Source organism: Cydia strobilella, chromosome 2, assembly GCF_947568885.1.
Source record: "Cydia strobilella chromosome 2, ilCydStro3.1, whole genome shotgun sequence".
In the NCBI taxonomy this organism is placed as follows: domain Eukaryota; kingdom Metazoa; phylum Arthropoda; class Insecta; order Lepidoptera; family Tortricidae; genus Cydia; species Cydia strobilella.
The window spans coordinates 26,618,056-26,633,035 of record NC_086042.1 but is presented as its reverse complement, the minus strand read 5'-3'; the positions used below and the strand labels follow the sequence as shown (position 1 = coordinate 26,633,035).

The 14,980-nt window shown below is 38.4% G+C and overlaps 1 long non-coding RNA gene across 1 annotated transcript in view; it reads right to left on the bottom strand.

The window, feature by feature from the left end:
* The window catches only part of LOC134755231 (uncharacterized), a 234,391-nt gene extending 221,753 nt beyond the window's left edge, over positions 1–12,638 (bottom strand). Inside the window, exon 1 of the long non-coding RNA XR_010129015.1 lies at positions 12,474–12,638. This is a non-coding gene — a long non-coding RNA (uncharacterized LOC134755231). The remainder of the gene's footprint in view (positions 1–12,473) is intronic.
* Between the last annotated feature and the right edge of the window lie 2,342 nt (positions 12,639–14,980).

Genomic DNA, 14,980 nt, shown 5'->3' with positions numbered 1-14,980 from the left:
TATGCATAGCGATATATGTATATTATGTATAGGTAGGATGACAATAATAATCATCATCAATACTGGGCAATTTCGGGGTCGTGATCCCGAATGTCAAAAATGTTTTAAGTTTCCCATGGGGCCGATATGAAAATTGTGAAAAAAATATCCCTGGCCCTACGTTACGTCTGGGGTGCTACGGACAGGAAACCTAGAGTGCCGAGTCCCTTCTCATTCCTCGTGATCAGCTGGTCCGGGGGAAAGGGAAGGGCTCTTGGACGGTGCGCCCCGGGGGCACCGGTAAGTAATCTCTTGGCTTCCAGGTAACTGCTTACCGGTGCTGCCAATGTCCTGTCGTGGGGGGGTTCCGCACACGGTGTCCTCTCAATGAGGGAGAGTTGGCCACGAGGATGACCACCTCTATAAAAAAATCGCTAAGGCAACCTGAGTTTTCTTCCTTTTCCTTCTTCTCCCGGCGTGGAGGTTGTTATGAGGGACCAGTATGTGGTGTCGCTTTGCATACTACCTTCGAGAGGGGGAGCTTCGGCTCCAGGGCCTTCGGGTCCAAGGAGGGGACAGCCTCGGCTGTCAGCAGCAGGACGTGTTCGCGGTGGAATGCTTACGCGTCCGTGTCACTGCCACCATTGCTGCGAGACGGGCATACCGTGGATGGTTTAGTCGGTATTTCCATCCATCCTAGTTCCCCGGCTAGGCGGAATGCCTAAATGCATGACTCCATGTAAAAAAAATAAGTTACGTTTACTTCTGGAATTCAATGTGTCCATTCGTTTTATGTGATTTATCCATGACTTGGGTCCGCTGTGTGAGGCGTCAAAAGTTAGAGTAAGCCGGAATAATTTAGGCTTATTATTTTCTTCAAGACTAGCTGAAATTCTCAACTCTCCTTACCTATTTATATTCTCTCGGCTGTTTTCATTGCAGATACGTTCATTGTCCAAACATTTTTAAGACCCTTGCCTTACACGAAGTTTCTTCGTGGTATTATTGTAAACGGCGTATTTACCATGTTTATTTGTTTGGGCGAGTTCCTGATAATTATAGCACAGTTTCAAATACCATCTTTACGGAGTATTAAACGTGCTAAATATCAGCCAACACCAATAAAATCCAACCAACTACCAATAAAAGCTAATAAAGGCCCGTTTTTAATAATATTTATAATAAAAAGGGCCATTTTATTGAAGTTTACATTTGACTTTTTTTAGGTTTGAGAATTTTTATATTATTTCCACTTAGAATCACAAGCTTTTTCGATCCTAATAGGAGAAAAAAGTGCCCCAAGCTTTCAATACATTTTTCGTTCCTTCTATTCCGTTACCGCCATACAAAGTCTATGAAAAACCATAACGGAAAGGGAATAATAATCTTGGGATACTTTTTTCTCCTACTAGTGTACATATTTAAATAAAATGGCTATGTTTGCTTGAAATCGACTTTAGGATAGTTTGTCCGTGTGTAACATCTATTAAATATATCTAAGGAAGCCCGCAAGTTACATCGCGCCGTGTGGAGCCAAGAATCGGCAGTAAATCTCGGATTTAGCGACGTAAACCAAATCTAAATCACTGGAACATTCACTTACTAGCTTACCACGTCTACTACTAATATCATCTTATGAGAAAAGCCTCAAAAAGCTTGGACGTTCTTCTTCAATCGGTTAGTGGAATAGGTTGAGCTTGGTGCTTTTTTTTGTTTGATTGTTGATTTTTTATTGGAAAGTTCTATGAAAGTAGTGGAATTTAGTATAGGTAAATCGGATAACTGAAAGAGCGAATGCGATCAACTAAACACTGGTGGATGGAATCCACCACCAGTGTTTTGTTTTAAATAAAAAAATGTAGAGTCAGCAGCAGAAGTTGCTAAGCGGGCGAAGTGTTCAAAATTATTATGACGCGACTTTATTGTTAAGAGAATAAGAGCGTGTCAAGGTAATTTTGAACACCTCGCCCGCTTAGCAACTTCTGCTGCTGACTGTACCCGATAGTGGATATATTGTTATTTGATTTTTGCATTTAAACTAAATAAAGAAAATAATAAACAGTTCAGTTAGAAAAATGATAACCAATGTAGAGTATTTAGTGTATTCTTGTTTTTTGATCTAAAAGCCTTTTAAAAATAATTTAAAACTGATGTTCATTACAAATTATTATTTATTTACCTGTGACATTATTTTATTGAATGAATGAATATTCTTTATTTCAGATCAGATCCATATACATTTGAGTTATAACATTAGTAGAAATATAAGAACATGTCATATACGTAAATACGTATTCTTATGTGGCACATGATATTACTGCAGTGTCATAGCTTTCATTAACATATATATAAACACATAATAGTTATGCACGCTGGCGCTAGTTATGCACGCTTAATGTCGCGCCACGATATGGTCCGACCGGACCGGCACATGTTCGGTCGGTTGATCCGTGTAACTTAATGTTATGTACTTATGTTATGTTCTTATGTCGTCATATTTTATCTCTTTTTGTATTAGTTTGTGTAAACGATGTGTAATTTTATTTTTCGCCATATTTTATGTCTCTTTCTTTTATGTTGCTTTCTTTTTGTCTGTTACCTTCCGTGATTCTACCTGATGGTCTCATCGGAAGATCAGCGCTGGAAGTCGCCAGCAGCATGCTGAGATGGGGCCATTTCGTGACACTTTATTTTCATGTTCTTTTAATGTATGTCTATTGTCTGTGTGTGTTTACGAATAAAGTATTCTATTCTATTCTATTCTATTCTAATAAAAGCAAGAAAAACAACTCAGTACTTGTTTACTCAGTTTTTTACATAACAAAGCCCACAAAGACCCAGTTATCCCTTCCTGCATTATTTAACATCGGAATCACCTTCAATTCAGATACTCTAACCTCTTTATTAACTTTCAGTAAAAAAAACATACTTAATATTGCATTCTTGAAAATTCGCAACGTGACTTTCACCTTTTTATTACAGACTCATAAACGCCTAGCAGGTAGTAAAGATTTGACGACATCGTAAAGCGACATTAAAAAAAAATGTTATGATGTTCTCTAATAAATGTTTTTTTTTTATATACTGGTGTACTAAGATAGTGTCATTATTATGTAAAAATTAATTTACGTATTTTTGTTAAAATAGTAGTAATAAAACTCGCGTTTTGAACACACATATACAAGAAACAAAACTGCATTCAAAGATTTTTTTAATTCGCTTTCCTCTCCCGGGAATCGAACCGACTATAAATTCCAAAAAAGAAACACTCGCTATTTTATTATATTAATATTCGATACAGTTAATGTCAATTAACATTAACAAGAGACATTAGGTCTTACACTCGTCTGTCGTACAAAATATTCATAAAATCGAATATTTTGTCCTCAAGAATATTTTTTTACAAGCAAAATAAAAATTTAAAATCTTTGAATGCAGTTTTCAGTTTTGTTTTTTTTTAATAAAAGAATGTTTCCTTCAAGTAAAATGAGCTAACTTAAAGTTTTAAGGCACTTTCCTTTCAGGGCCCATTAATTTTTTCCTACCTGTATACCTAATATGAATACTTAAATTAAACACGTTAAAGCGACTGACTGGCGTCGGATCGCACAGGAACGATTGGCGAAATCTAGTGTCGGAGGCCAAAATCCACTTCGGGTCGCTGAGCCAGTGAAGTAAGTATAGTTGGCATACTGTCCGCGCGCCAATTCCGTGCAGTCGGAGGTCGAGGAAGTGGGAGGGTGTGCGCCGCGCTCGTACGTACAAAATGACACTACTTTGTCATGACGCCCAACATTCCAAACATTCCTCAGCCGTGCACGGAATTCGCGCGCGGACAGTACATAGTTTGATAGGTTTTTATTTCGTGATCGTTTGTTGCCAGCAGAATCGTCACATTTTTTTTTTAAATAGCCTTTATGTTAGATTTGAACTAGTGATTCTAGTTCCACCGATCCACCCAGCAGACTCATAAACCTTCTGTTTGTTTGTGCCCCGGGGAAACGTGCCAAGCCTTTGACGGGCCGACTAATTCAATCAGTACTCAGTAGACGAAACGTGATTACGCAAGGAATGATTAGGTTTAGTTTGTATTCATGTATATTTATATCGAATTTGTGTTTGAAAATAACTGCTATCTATGTTTTACTAATAATTATCTGGCGCTTTATTTCATGCATGGTGTGATTTTTTTTTTTAAATACAGTTAAGGATGACTCACGTTAGACCGGGTCGTGTCCGGGCCGGAGCTTCCGGCGCTTCGTTTTCTATGGAAAGCATCACGTGATCACCTGTCGTCATAGAAAAGTAAGCGCCGGACGCTCCGGCCCGGACACGGCCCGGTCTAACGTGAGTCATCCTTTATACAGCTTTGACGTACCGCCAAAACTCGGAAACTTTTTTTTTATTGAAAATTTAACAAGAATTATAACATTATAAGTACCTTAATCTAATGTTCGCCAAACTGTGAAACAGTTTGTTGGCGGTGCGCTCTAAAATAATCTTAAACTAAACAGGTACACTAAAAATTAAGTAATCAGTTAAGTAGGTATAGCATTAGGAACATACTTATACGTAGGTATCTTAAATCTATCATGCGAGACAGTACCAACTCTTAGCATAGTTCCGCACAATAATCCGAAACTTGCAAGTTATTAAATCAATGTAACTACAGCGAGTTGCTCACATACTTCACTGCGCGCTTGAGAAGTGTGAACAGCGATAACTGACGCAGAAGTTAGGTTATAGTTTAGTCACTTTGGGTATATTAAAGCCGGGGAAGATTTTGGAGCGCTTGAAACCCTAGGTCGATTCACACACTGCTGTAGTGACTAAAGCAACACATATATAGGTAAAACCGTATAAATGAAAATTAATATAAAGCTGAGTGTAAAGTATGTATAAATATGTAGTAGTGAAGTATTCGCATATTAGATATTCCGTATTTGAAATTTGTAATATAACCTAATATAACGTAAGAGTGAGTGAGCTCGGTTCAGATATTTTAACAGTTTGTTACGGTTGATCTTATTCTGATACGAACTTTAAGGATGACTCACGTTAGACCGGGCCGTGTCCGGTCCGGAGCTTCCGGCGCTTACTTTTCTATGACATGACAGGTGATCACGTGATGTTTTCCATAGAAAACGAAGCGCCGGAAGCTCCGGCCCGGTCACGGCCCGGTCTAACGTGAGTCATCCTTTAAGATCGCTTACGCTGATAGGTAAAAGTCGTGTATGAGATGCACCCCAAGTCATGAAGACGATCTGAATCGGGCTATGTGGTGAGTGAAGCTACACATTTAGAAGCGGATAAGGTTACATTCTGGTTGAGACTTCAAGCATGCAGTGCCGCGCAGCATTGTAGCTGTGGTTGACGACTATTACTATTGTCAATCTCTTTGGCAAAACAAGTGACGGAGCTATATTTACCAATCACGGCAGCATAACAGTAAAGGTAGACAAACTTAACTAATGAGATTTGGATGGATTGATTAGTAGTCGCTAACCTGTATCCACTTTTACTCAGATATCAATGAAGTGGTTGTTTCTTTATTAATGTGATTTAGTTGTTCTAATCTGCGACGCTAAGTATAGTCTCTGATGCACACTGCACACTAGAATGCCTAATCGATGACAAACTTAAAGCCAGGAACAACCATTGAACTATTATTATATTACTAACGTATAGAACCGGTACAGATAATCAGTATTTTGTGCCATGAGTTGCTGTCGTTTTGACAACAAACCATAAAAGCGGTGTGAATCTCGCGACCTAAACGCGTAAGCACCATGAATTTTTCGGCACTTACGACGCATTGGTCGCGTGGTACAGGCTGCGATTGCGACAATTTCATTGTAATGTTAACACAATGGGAACAACATATTATAGATCGTGTTAGGTAGGTATAAAACTACAATTTTTTAGTTACACAAAATATTTATAGACTGCACTTTTTAAACACTTTAAGGTCTTCTAAGGTAGCTGATAGTGATGATGTTTGTTACGATGCTCTAAGTTCCACACAAAGTAGTACCACACATAGTAGGTTAATGCTCTTACCATGTTTCAAACCAAAGTTCAAAACTTGGTAAGAGCATCTACTTTGTGCGTTTATGACGAATATTTATTTGTTTCTGTGATATTTTATGTATTTAGGTACAATAGTGAATAGGTGATCGAGTTGAAAAATATTAATTACCAACCTAAATGGAATTCAATACGCGAGACCCCACGCAATTTACTAAACTATACCTATTTAATATCTAATTATTTAAAAAGTACCGCTTCCACAAAGAGAAAGATTAAACATGAGATGGACTTCTTGATATCCGAGTTTATTTCATCAGATTTGTTTGCGAGGAAACGCCGCACAATATCTTATTAATCTCGCAATCTCACAGGACATTAGGTGTGTTCTACACGCGGCATATGGGGTTCCTTTATTGCTGGGGTGCATAGCAAATGCAGATCGATTAGGTGGCTTCTCGAGAAGACAGGGAGCCGATCTGTAATCTGTAAATGCAATGCCGCGCGGCACGTTCAATAATGCAATCGTTATACCCATAGTTATGCTGGGCATTTTCCGCAACTCGACATCCAATGTGCCTATTTTACGTGAAACGAGGTAGCGCTACTCTAACCACCCCAGCTCCTCCACGAAGCCTAGCAAAGTCTTCAGGTTGCTAGTTGCCTCATTTAGTGTACATGGATTCCCTAGGTATTTGCTCCTATATACATCTACCTGATTACAGTCTAGAAGAATATGTTTTGTTGTTTCTTCTTCTGCCATGCACGCTCTGCACATGGGGCTGTCCGTTACCCATTTAGGAACACAGATTTATGCAACTTGCGAGTGAAATCAGCTGTTTATACATACAAATAAACTGTTTTCAAAATTAATTTTTAACAAGCAGAAACGTCTGCGATTGATGCTATTAAGCTTAGAATAAATTTAAAAGTGGAAAAATTACTGCCTTGGGTGAGACTTGAACTCCAGAGGCCGTGAGTTCAAGTCTCACCCAAGGCAGTAATTTTTCTACTTTTAAATTTAAACTGTTTTCAGTTCAGGTTCAGGTTTTTCTCTCACTTACTGAGCGTAAGCGTGAGCGAGATGCTGTGCGTGCCCATCAGGATCGCGCATATCATGTTAGAGTTAGACCAAGATAAATCTGCAACGTTGTTGAAAGCACACACAGTGCAAGTGTTATTTATACGCCATAATTTCATTTACATAATATGTATAAAGACCCAGTCCCTCAGAATCTCAAACAATGTCTTCTTTTGTAGTTTATATGGAATAAAGTTAAAAATTCCAAGCCCCATTTCACTTTAATAATTTTACAAAATGTAAGGCGTTCAACCTGTCCAATCGAGATGATAACATACGGGGCCGGCACCACCCCCACACCGAGTGTGGTTAAAGATTAACTTTACTACTGATTTGGTCCCGGCACTAAATTGGATGGGGAGCCATCGGAGCTAGACGAATTGTTAAGATTATGTCAATCGCGTATTGCGAGATTTGAGAGGTAGCCTCAGTTTGGGTTCCGTATATAAGTACCGATTGTTCATTCATTATTATTTCTCCAATATTAGCTGTTAGTACCTAATACAAAAAATATAGAAAAAAAAATTCCACCGTTGTTCGCTTAATTTTGTTGTAAAGAAAGTTACATAGTTCACAACTTGGTGACATTGATCAGTCTGGTAAAATTGTGATTGATGTTCTGGCCCTTTCGGCGCGATTCGGGAAATGAATTAGAGATTCACTAGATATGAAATAGTAAATGTGACGTTCCACTGCAAAAGGTACCTTATGGTGGCTGGCGCTTACGTCGTATCGCGCCGCAAATTATTGCGGCGCTATGCGACGTAAGCGACATCCAATATTAATTGGAGCGGCGTTAATAATAGCGTAAGCGCCAACCGCCATAAGGTACCTTTACCCGTGGGACGTCACATATCTTTACTATTTCATATCTAGTGAATCTCTAATTCATTTCCCGAATCGCGCCGTTTATCTCCTGAAACACATAATATACGTATTTATACATGTATTAACCTTACTTACTTACTGCTTACTGCTAGCCTTTCTCCGCAGACGTCTTGTCTGGTTGCCCTTGGCATAGGCCTCTCCCATATTCCTCCACGAGTCTCTGTCCAGAGCCTGTCTTCTCCAGAAGGCTCCAGCCACCTGCCTGAACTCGTCTTCCCATCTCATTTTTTGTCTGTAATTTTAACCATTGTAACACTTATAACACTTTAAAATGTCAAATAATGAAATTTTATCGGGTTAGACCCGTTAATGATTTTAATTATGTCATTGTGCTCTCTATTGCCCTCTCTTAACGTTTCCTGCACAGTCCCATTTCACGTTCACGGGCTTATTATTTATTATTATTGGGGCGTTGTGGGCCTTTGAGTGTCACGTCGACCAAACAGTGATCTATTGCTCATTACTAATCGGGCATTACTAATGCCCGTTGAATCCAGAAAATTCCAGATTCTTTGGGCCGTAATGTTCTGTACCTCATAGGGTTGCAGTACGTGCCGCCCTAAGTAGGTACTTCTTTTTGACATTAGTGATCCACAAGAACAGAGAATGTGCATTGCAGTCTCCTCTGACTCCTTCACGGGCTTAGTCAATTAGTGTAAATATTTATTATTTATTTATTGTAAGTTAAGGAACAAATATCAACAAAAATGGAACATTTTCTGCAATCAGATATTATTCGTATTAAATTGTAAAAATTGAGTCAAACGAATGGACCTACGTGACAATCCTACATCCAAGGGTTGCCACTATACGTTGGAATCATATTTACTTATTTATTTTTTCGCAACACACATAATCCTACTTTTTATTACAGCTAGGCATCTTTCTCTGTTACTCTCATTACCTTAATTGGAGTAAAAGAGAACGATGCCCGCGATATGCGAACTTCGGTTTTCACCGGAATACAGTTGCCATCAGATATATATCGGAGCGGCCGAGGTGCTAATAACGGGTCACTCACGTATTTTAAGTCGAAAAACGCTCGACATGTTTCACTCCGTACGTGTCATCAGCAGTGCCGGTCCGTCACCATCAACGCAAGCTCCTGATGACACTTTTCGGTACGGAGTGAAACATGTCGAGCGTCTTTCGACTTAAAATACGTGAGTGACCCGTTATTAATATATTTAATATGTCTGTGTCTCACGGAAGTTTTGTTATTATAATGAAATAGCACTCTAATGCCTTGGCAATAGAGGCATGTTTAGATAATTATGTGTAAACCTTGGCCGCTCCGATATAGATCTGATGGCAACTGTTGTACTATTAGGTCCTTACTCCTTCCCTATGAAATTGGCGTTTTTTTCACAGATATTATTTTGTACGTAATTTATTCATTTCAATTGCAACTTTCAATTTATTTATTTATTTCAAAGCACAATATCGCCTCGTGTGTTAAGAGTGATTTTCAAAAGAGTGGCATGTCCTGTCATCGAGTTTTCGAATTGAATGTATGCTTATTTTCTGTTTTTCGTAAAAAAAATATTTATACATAAACAAAAACAATGTTTATCAAGGCCAAGTAATTTTTTGTATTTAAATATAATACTTATGTTAAAAAAATTAATAAAGAGTATCACTTTTTACTATAGCCTTACATTACAATGACCAACGTAGCACACTTGTATCACAATGTACTAACACACGAATTTTGTCATCACCATTTTTTTATCAATTACCATTGTGTCTCGCTCGCGGCAATATAATATACGAACAAATACGAGCGAAATACACGCGCGAATAATTACAAAAGTACATATGTAATTTTAATATCAAAATGTACGTTCGGATTGGCCTACATGTAAATACTCCCGCACCAAATTTTACCCCACACTTAGAGTATACTAATCCCAGGGACAAAATAAAGAATTAAATATACGTGCAGTAATTGTTAGTTAGCATCTCACTTTGCCTTGTGCAAGCGGTTAGTTAGTTAGCGGTATGCTACCTACATGATTACCTCTCGCAAGAGCGAAACCTTAATGTCCTTTACATTAACCTCGCGTATTTCAAAAAGTTATTGTGTTTACTGTTTAGATTCAGACTAAGTATTCAAATCATTTTATTTTAATAAAATATTATATTTCTGTCAACCCTATGTTACCCCATATGAAACCCAAAACGCTACGTATCCCGCAAAGGTTCAAGAAACTAAAACTTGTTTAAAAGAAGTCGATTGCGTGCTACGTGACTGAATTACTCATCCGTCGGACTGTAGTCTGAATGCGCCCTAATGATTCAAAAGAAACTTGAAATAAAATCTTCACTGTGTTTATACCGAATGTAATTTTAAGCTATTTTTATGACGTTTTTTTTTCATAAAGTCGTCTATTCAATTTAAACTTTTTAGAGCCACTTGCGTGACAGAAGGGGTGAGATAATGTATATGATTTAGGTATATATTTTACTATATAGGCACTTAGGTATTTATAAATGAAACAGAGTTTTTGGGCGGTCAAATACGAACTGGTTTATTCATCGAACTGTAAGTATGGGTCGTGACGTCACACAACCACAGGGCGGCTATCATGCGCGTTCCAGCGTTAGCCAACTAAATTAAACTGTTAAAATCTGTATAAACTGTTAACTCCGAGTTAGTTGGCTAACCCTGGAATGCGCAAGTAGCCCTTACGTTTTCAATTTAGGTTTACAATTTTAATATTGTCATTAAGTTAATAAATATAAACTACTGACGTAGTATGGTCGCACTTGATATGACAGACATTTTTCCTTCATAATTATGTTAATTTCTGACACTTCGCGTACTTAAGCACTCTCAAGTCATGCCATCCCCTAACTCCTTAAGTGGCATACGTCGAACTTTGATTCAATTAATCAAATTTGAAATTTAAATGACGTAATCGGTCGGGAGCTGACAGCCTACCACACCAAGGGAATCAAGTTGACGTGTCTTGATACAACGACGGTTACTTAACACTATGAGAAAGATCAACACAGAAACAGGGTTTCGTTTCGAAAAGTGCACGGGTAGCATCTTGAGTATCGTGACAACAGTTACTGGGGAAGAATGATTCTTGAACTAAAGACTGTGTACCAGAAGACCAACAGTGAAATCTGACCAATTTTTTTTATATCAGTCAATTTAGGTGTTCCACTGTTGGGCAAAGGCCTCTACCCTTGATTTCCACAATACTCCATTTAGTGTTTCCTATAGCCAGTTGTCAAGGAAGGTGTCCACGTCCCACTCTCCGTGTGGGTCTGCCCCAACCCCACCCCTCTACCTGCATCTACTTGGTGGCTTTGTTAGCCCATAAAATCAAATTCATGACCTATTTGAGCCTAGCGCTTTATTCGCGTACCTCTCAGCAATGCGCCGGTTTTATTAAAAACGTCCAAAAACAGGTCACATATGTTTAGTTAATTCTCTAATAAGTAGGGTCAAGGAGAGAACAATGGCAGTGGTAGTGGAAAATAGTCGTGTACAACTCAAGCCTGTTATGCGTAAATGGCTTGAGCCACTGTACCCGTCTATTTTATACCGAGCCACTCTTCCCTCCTTGACCCTAATGCCTGTAGCATCTCTGATCTTGCATAGGTACTTAATTATGTTACGCGTTACGCCTCTCAAGCTCTGAGCGGGTTCACAGGAAAATCAAGACGTTTTGACAAAATCCTGTATTTTATACCTTATTGAGGTACTAATAAAGTCTACTTATATCTATTTCCAGTATTGAAAGCAGCTGCTATATAAAATACACTTTAAGTATTTTAAGCCAGACTAAGTTTTCTAATTAATTACAAATTGAGATACTAATTTCCGGCTCTAAACGAAGCTCAAATGCCCTAGAGATGGCTACTAGAATTTGAAATTTAAGAAAATTGAAATTGTAGCTTTAGGCGCTTCTAGCACACTGGATCCGACGCGCAAGCGGGATGTCGCTATAATACGCGTATAGCGTTGTCTTGCTCAAACATTGGAGCGACGTGCGAATCGGATCCAGTGTGCTAAAGTGCCTTAAATCTGAATATCATCAAAATAATAATGCTAACAAGTTTTAAATCGTTATTCCTGATTTTCCCAAGTTTAAATCTTTACTTAAATCGTTTTCAGCATTATTGTCAAATGATCGGCATACATCGCGGTTTTCGGTGCGAGAATGTTTGACATTAGCCAAAGAGTAGGTATTGACTTAAAAAACAGAATGTACCTAATAAATAATTAATGAAACAAAAGATGAAATTAAAAATTATTATTCTTCCTGCCCTTATACCACGTTATGCGGGGTCGGCACAACACGTTTTTCTCTTCAATTCTCCTCTATCTTTCGTCACCTCATATCCTCTTTCACACAATCCATCCATCGTTTTTTGGGTCTACCATTCGCTCTCCGTCCATCAACATTCATCCCTAACATTCTTTTGCCTATATGGCATTCATCCCTCCTCATCACATGCCCATAACACGCTAACCTACTACTTCTCATCTTTTCCGTTACCGGTGTTACTTTCAAACTTCCCCTTATATACTCATTCTTAATCCGATCCTTTCTCGTCACTCCACACATCCATCTCAACATTCTCATTTCCGCGTGCACTCTTCTTTCAGCCGTCACTTTCGTCGCCAAGCATTCTGATCCATACATAACAAATCCAAATTAACGTTATTTAATACCTATCATTGAAAATCATCGTTTAAAAGTCAATTCTAACCGCCGACATCAGAAATCAACTCAGAATTTTCATCAAATTACTTCTTCACTCTTGTAGATAAAATGCAACTTTCTCTTTTGTTTTTAAAACATAAATAGGGTCTTTACGAGCTTGTGTGGCACAAATAAAATTGTATCATAGTAAGTATAAAATTCACAGATAGGTCGTTATTCATTAGGCATAACATGATGTTTTCTCAAACAAACCTATCTGTTTATCTCTACTCTTACTCGAATCACTCCCGCACCAAAAACCCCGATATGAATTTATGGGTTGTACACATCATTTGTCATTCGCTAAAGGTTCGTCCACACTGACCACCGATATGGTACAGTCCATCCCCCAACGCGTGCTCCGTTGAAGAAACTACTCGTTATGGAGCGAAATTTCGAAAAAATGACCCGTTTTAATATTTTTAATACATGTTCTTATATGACGATTCAACAAATCAACATAATTATCCCATCACAAAACAAAGTCAAATCCGACCTGCAGCCGCACAGGGACCTTGTTTAATGTTTAACTTAGTCCTTCATTACGTACGGTTTATGGACGCGTAGCCACTGGGGACATGACCTCAGTTCGTTGCTATTATTTGAGGGGACTACCTGGGTCTTTAGCTATTGTTTGCTATAACAAACGTAGTGGTTATATTCTCTTTGGGTATAACATTTTTTGTAATATTTGACATTGTTTTTATTATTATATACCTAATTGTAATTTAATTGTATTTTTTATGTAATTATGAAAAACGACGTGTAATATGAATTATTATGAATGTATATGAATATTAACATCACTTAAAATTGTCCTCAACATAAATATAAATTTCAAAAACAAAACACTGTTAGACTGTTACGTTTGTATCCATTGCCAAAGCGGCAGTTCGTCATGATCACGTGCAATAACGACTGACGCGCTATGCTGTGTGACGCGCGACCGACTGTGTTATGCGACGCGACGTGACGGGCGACGTATACAGATTGATGGGAGCTTTGTCTATGGTAATATAACGCTGTTTTGTTTGTACCCCTGATCTTGATTAAGTGCATAATACAACGCCTTTTCATTATTATAATCATCAGCCGTAATACTTCTTCTGCTTTAGATAAACCTATGCTAAGGTAAACTATTTTTTTTAAATTTCAAAAAACCGGCCAAGTGCGAGTCGGACTCGCCCACTGAGGAACCCTCAGTACAGTACTTTTTAGTATTTGTTGTTATAGCGGCAACAGAAATATATCATCTGTGAAAATTTCAACTATCTAGCTATCACGGTTCATGAGATACAGCCTGCTGACAGACAGACGGACAGACGGACAGCGGAGTCTTAGTAATAGGGTCCCGTTTTTACCCTTTGGTTACGGAACCCTAAAACGGTCACATCCGTCAAGAGATATCGATATCGTTGTACAGGAGGCCTATTTAAACTTTAGAAATCTCAACTCACGTGTATCACGCGCGCGATAATAACCGAGCAAGTAATGTTAAGGTCGTATTATATACACTATTATAATATAAGTCATTTAGAAAAAAAAAACAAAAAAAAATGCAGGTTCATTATTTTTTTAGATTTCCAAGGTTCACGAGAATCTGTTAAGGCATGCAACGATAGAAGAGATAATCCGGACAGAAGGACAGATATATATACGAAAGCATTTTTGCCTAAAGTGAAAATAAATCGCGCTCGATCGATAAAGATCAAGTTAAGATTTCAAAACATGAATGCCGCTACAGGTAAGAACTTAAGAAGATTGTTAATGTTGTTATATCCTAAATAAATCAATTTCGGGTATCTCCCATTCAATTATGCCAGCCCATTGTGTTCAATCATGGCCCAAATTGACAGGAAGCTCAGTTTACTTAGGCAAATATTGGTTACAGAGAAACTGATAGCGGGCCGCCTCAAACAAAACTAGCCTACAAATTTGATAATGCTACTCGTATACAAGAGGTATATTACTCAATTGTTCGGGCGTACTCAGCTAGGTCACGAGTATCACGACTGCTCAACCATTTAAGTAATTGATGCGGGTGCACGGAGCGGGCACACGCATCACGCGGGTGCCATTGTAGGTAAAATCCGTCGCACGCCACGCGTCCGCGCCAGTTAGCGTTAATACATACATATATTCACGCCTATTTCCCGGAGGGGTAGGCCGAGACCACGGATTTACACTACGATCCTGACATACCTCTTTCGCTTCCTTTACTTTCATAATGCTTCATACACGCTCGCCGGTACTCATACGTATTTGTGTCGTTTTCAAGCAA